Source organism: Diplotaxodon limnothrissa, linkage group LG17 (genome assembly GCF_057381915.1).
Source record: "Diplotaxodon limnothrissa isolate DT_005_m linkage group LG17, D_limnothrissa_male_GT1.1, whole genome shotgun sequence".
Lineage (NCBI taxonomy): Eukaryota > Metazoa > Chordata > Actinopteri > Cichliformes > Cichlidae > Diplotaxodon > Diplotaxodon limnothrissa.
In genome coordinates, this window is record NC_140612.1 from 34,469,987 (window position 1) to 34,475,837 (window position 5,851).

Sequence of the window (5,851 nt, forward strand, 5' to 3'; positions counted from 1 at the left end):
CTGTTGGAATTGATATTTTTTTATATTGTCATTTGTGCTTAGAAACATATAATCATCTGTATGCTGATAAAAATCATATCCTTATTAGGTCTGATAAGATTCTGTGTGCACTTGATCTTCCAGATCTTCCTTTTTGTGACTTCACATATGAGTGCTTATTACAAATTACAACTTTAAGTGTGCAGTTTTCGGGGACTAGAAAATGCAACATGCGCAATCAGCTTAACCTCTTCGCCTGGCTTATGTATGTGTATAGATGATCAATAGCTTTAATCCACACTGAGAAACGTCCTTGAGGATTGCAAAGCAGACATGTTGGATAAGAAAATAGAGAGAGGACTTTAAAATTAAAGCCATCAATTATATCTCCATTCTATTTCTTTGCCACGTTGATTGCTGGACATCGCTGAGTATCTGCTGGATGAGTGATATTTTTTACTTTGGTGTATAATTGAGCAGAGTAAAAATGGATATATCCCATTTTCTAAAGAATTCCTGCTCCCCCAAAAAAGAGAGAAAAGAATTCATCATACAAATCTGCATTATGCATGGAAAGTTGGATCATGTTTCTCTTGGGAGTTACAAAACAGTTACCTGGATCCTTAAGTATTTGTACATCACATGTACATACCACACCACAAGTATGTATCAGGGAATTATGGAGACTGTAACTATAGATTTTACACATTACAATAAGGGGTCTAGAACATGCTATAGATTGTTATGATGTCTGAAAGTATACATACTAGCTAAAATTAACTACCCCTCATCCAATCACAACAATGAATAATTAAAAACCTAAAATAGCCCATGCACATATTATATTAGAGCATTGAAAAGAGACGTTTTCCTTTTCAACATGTGTTTCTCCATTTGAAATTTTGAGCACAGATATCTAGATTTGCAAATATGTTTTTACTTCTTTCAAGGAAGTTTGTAAAAGTATCAATACATGCTGCATTGTTGCTTTTTAAATGATCTCAGAAATTATTCTGTTTTTAATTTTTTTAATCTTCAACTTGATGCGTAAAACTCTACTGCACATACAGTGGGGCAAAAAAGTATTTAGTCAGCCACCGATTGTGCAAGTTCCCCCACTTAAAATGATGACAGAGGTCAGTAATTTGCACCAGAGGTACACTTCAACTGTGAGAGACAGAATGTGAAAAAAAAATCCATGAATCCACATGGTAGGATTTGTAAAGAATTTATTCGTAAATCAGGGTGGAAAATAAGTATTTGGTCAATAACAAAAATACAGCTCAATACTTTGTAACATAACCTTTGTTGGCAATAACAGAGGTCAAACGTTTACTATAGGTCTTTACCAGGTTTGCACACACAGTAGCTGGTATTTTGGCCCATTCCTCCATGCAGATCTTCTCGAGAGCAGTGATGTTTTGGGGCTGTCGCCGAGCAACACGGACTTTCAACTCCCGCCACAGATTTTCTATGGGGTTGAGGTCTGGAGACTGGCTAGGCCACTCCAGGACTTTCAAATGCTTCTTACGGAGCCACTCCTTTGTTGCCCGGGCGGTGTGTTTTGGATCATTGTCATGTTGGAAGACCCAGCCTCGTTTCATCTTCAAAGTTCTCACTGATGGAAGGAGGTTTTGGCTCAAAATCTCACGATACATGGCCCCATTCATTCTGTCCTTAACACGGATCAGTCGTCCTGTCCCCTTGGCAGAAAAACAGCCCCATAGCATGATGTTTCCACCCCCATGCTTCACAGTAGGTATGGTGTTCTTGGGATGCAACTCAGTATTCTTCTTCCTCCAAACACGACGAGTTGAGTTTATACCAAAAAGTTCTACTTTGGTTTCATCTGACCACATGACATTCTCCCAATCCTCTGCTGTATCATCCATGTGCTCTCTGGCAAACTTCAGACGGGCCTGGACATGCACTGGCTTCAGCAGCGGAACACGTCTGGCACTGCGGGATTTGATTCCCTGCCGTTGTAGTGTGTTACTGATGGTGACCTTTGTTACTTTGGTCCCAGCTCTCTGCAGGTCATTCACCAGGTCCCCCCGTGTGGTTCTGGGATCTTTGCTCACCGTTCTCATGATCATTTTGACCCCACGGGATGAGATCTTGCGTGGAGCCCCAGATGGAGGGAGATTATCAGTGGTCTTGTATGTCTTCCATTTTCTGATGATTGCTCCCACAGTTGATTTTTTCACACCAAGCTGCTTGCCTATTGTAGATTCACTCTTCCCAGTCTGGTGCAGGTCTACAATACTTTTCCTGGTGTCCTTCGAAAGCTCTTTGGTCTTGGCCATGGCGGAGTTTGGAGTCTGACTGTTTGAGGCTGTGGACAGGTGTCTTTTATACAGATGATGAGTTCAAACAGGTGCCATTCATACAGGTAACGAGTGGGGGACAGAAAAGCTTCTTACAGAAGACGTTACAGGTCTGTGAGAGCCAGAGATTTTCCTTGTTTGAGGTGACCAAATACTTATTTTCCACCCTGATTTACGAATAAATTCTTTACAAATCCTACCATGTGAATTCATGGATTTTTCTTTCACATTCTGTCTCTCACAGTTGAAGTGTACCTCTGGTGCAAATTACTGACCTCTGTCATCATCTTAGGTGGGGGAACTTGCACAATCGGTGGCTGACTAAATACTTTTTTGCCCCACTGTAAGTGAAGTAAGGTTCTTGATTACTTGTTTCAAGTCTTCTTTAATAAAGCATGATGTTCATTTTGTCCATGATGGATATTTTAGGGAATAGCTAAGTCATGCTCTAAGAGTCTGGAAGCTTTGGTCTTTGAAATATGTCTTTAAAAACCAATAGCTGACATGTTTTTAGTCAGTATAAATCATGAATATCGCACATAATATAAACAAACTGTTCAGTATATGGTCTGGTGCGCATGAGTGAATGAGCAATAAGACTTTTAATGAGCCCGTTATTGCACCACGTGTGCAGAAGGAGTCTTTCAACCATCCACTGACTCACAGCACTGTCTGCAGCCCTATCACCACACAATTGATACCTGTCACACTACCTGAACAGCTGCTTAGAAAGAGAGAGCAGGAGAGAGGGGAAAAAAGAAAGCCAAAGAAACAGAGGCACTTCACAACACTGTCATTACCATTCATAATACGCACTGACGTATAAAGAGGGCCATTAGGGGCCCCAACCTGGGAGCCATTAAATCATTTTAAATCGTTGTAACATCCCATTAGTGTCAGTGGTGGGACCACATTATAGTCTATATTAGAGATATAACCACAAGACACTCCATTTGGACTGAGTCACATGGGTCCTCTCTAGTCTCCTGTCCTGGTCCCCAGATCCTCACCTCTGTCCAAAGAAAGTGAAGGGTCACTGGTGGTTTGGAGTGCCAATGTAGACACAGGGGACTTGATTGAGGGTTGCTACCCTGTTAGTTGCTGCTGCTTTGTATCAAGAGGATGAGGAGGCTACTGAATAAGGAAACACAGCATCACCACCTGATGAATAAAGCATGACGCAGGTAGGCTATAATAGGTCATTATGCTCCCTTTAACTGCATCAGTAAGAACGAGGAGAATTAAATCTTGGTTTGCTTAGTATGGGGAGAGATGCCGTGCTCCTGATTTTCTATTGTGCATTGAGTCACCCGGTGTAATAAAAGTGAGCAAGCATACTTACAAGCATAACAAACAAATAGCAACATGATGCAAAAAGCTTTGGCAAGATCACATATTGAAGAAATAATGAAAACGAGTCAAGTTTTATCCACACACCAAAACCTGTATGCTAAAGGTACTGTTTCGAAAATACACTTATTCGATGTCTTGTTTAATTGAACGAAGATAAAAACTGCTGTCATGTCTGATGGTTAGTTTCCCAGAGAGACTAAAGATGGAGAAAAGAGTCTGAGTCAGATAAAAGTAAAGTCTTAAGATCAGCAGTTCATACTCTTTCTCCTTAGGTTCTTTGACAGTTACTGCAATAGTCACCTGCCTGAACAAGAAATACTCCACAACATAACTCCAAACTCACAACTTGTTGCTGGCTTAGTTTTTGTAGAGAAGACACAACATGACATAACATGTTATCGTGGCAACTTTCGAGGTTCTAATCTCTCTCTATATATAGTCATACATATTGTATTTTTACCTTTATAGAGAAATCATTCTTGTTCCCATGGAATCAAAAACTGTTGCTATGTCAAAGCCTCCTGAGATATACACGGATAGCCTCCAGGTTTGGTAGAATGAGCATCATTGTGACTCACTGTAAAGGCCATAGCAAAATCAAATGAAAGCAAACACTCTCTGTTTCAAAGCAGCAACAAATCACAACACAGTTAACCAGCAGAGTGCAGCTCATGAGCTGCGCGTGGGCTTTGCTTTTCATTTATTTCTGTTTTCACTTGGTGCTTTCTTTCAAGGTTAAGCTGAAAGACCAAAACTAGTTAGGAAAGATCATAAATAATTATTTGATCCCCTGCTGAATTTGTAAGTTTACTCAGAAATGAACAGTCTCTACTTTTTATAATAGATGGGGCGATCGTGGCTCAAGAGTTGGCAGTTCGTCTTGGAATTGGAAGGTTGCCGGTTCGAGCCCCGGCTCGGACAGTCTCGGTCGTTGTGTCCTTGGGCAAGACACTTCACCCGTTGTCTACTGGTGGTGGTTAGAGGGCCCGGTGGTGCCAGTGTCCGGCAGCCTCACCTCTGTCAGTGCGCCCCAGGGTGGCTGTGGTTACAATGTAGCTTGCCATCACCAGTGTGTGAATGGGTGGATGACTGAATGTGTAAAGCGCTTTGGGGTCCTTAGGGACTAACTATACAAATACAGGCCAGTGGAGAGAGACAGAAGATCAACCAAAAAAATCCAGAAAAGACACATTACTTGAAAGTTATAAGTTTGCAAGTCAAAGAGTGAAATACGTATTTGATCCCTAACTGAAACATGACATGCTACTTGGTGGAGAAACCCTTGTTGGCAAGCAAAGTGATGCTTCTTTTAGTTGGTCACAAGTTTGCACACATTTGAAGAGGGTCTTTGGCCCTCTTCTTCTCTTTACAGAAGCTCTCCAAATCCTTCAGCTCCTTCCACTGATTTTTTATACTACTGAGGTCAGGAGACTAGGCCTAGGCCTTAATGCGCTTCTTCTTTAGCCACTCATTTGTTGCCTTGTTGGCAATTTCTTACTTGAAATTGAATCATTTAGATTTTCATTGGCAAACTTAAAGACTGGCCTGTACGTGTGTCTTATTGAGCAGATGAATGGGTGCTGCAAGATTTCAATTCATTACAGTGTAGTGAGTTACCAGCGGTGTTCTTCGTGAGTGCGGTCCCAGCTGTCATCAGATCATTTACTAGTTCCTCCTGTGTAATTTTGGGCTGGTCCACCACCTTTCACATGATCGTCCTCACCCCACGAGGCAAGATCTTTGAGGCCGACTGATGGTCATTATTCCTTCTTACCAAGCTTCTTGCTGGTATGGTCTTGTAGCCCAATCCAACCTTTGTAGGTCTACAATCTTCTCTCTGATGTCTTTTGACAGCTCTTTGGTCTTTCCCACCGTGGTGGAGAAATTGGAATGGAAGAAACTGATTCTGTGGACAGTTGTGCTTTATACACGTAGCAAGTTGAGATCAGGAGTATCAGTAATTGTAATCTTCACATTAAAATGAAATAATGATAGAAACAAACTTAGATATGGCTGATTCCTTTGTGAGAAAACATACAAGTTAAGCAGGGGATTAGATAATTTCCCACCCACTGTCTAGACCCATATTTCCAGCTGAAACTTAATAGCATGGAGACAAACCTGTTAACAAACCTGTCATCTAAATCTCAGGACTGAATAAGCACATTTCTAAAAGTGTTTAACTATTCTTT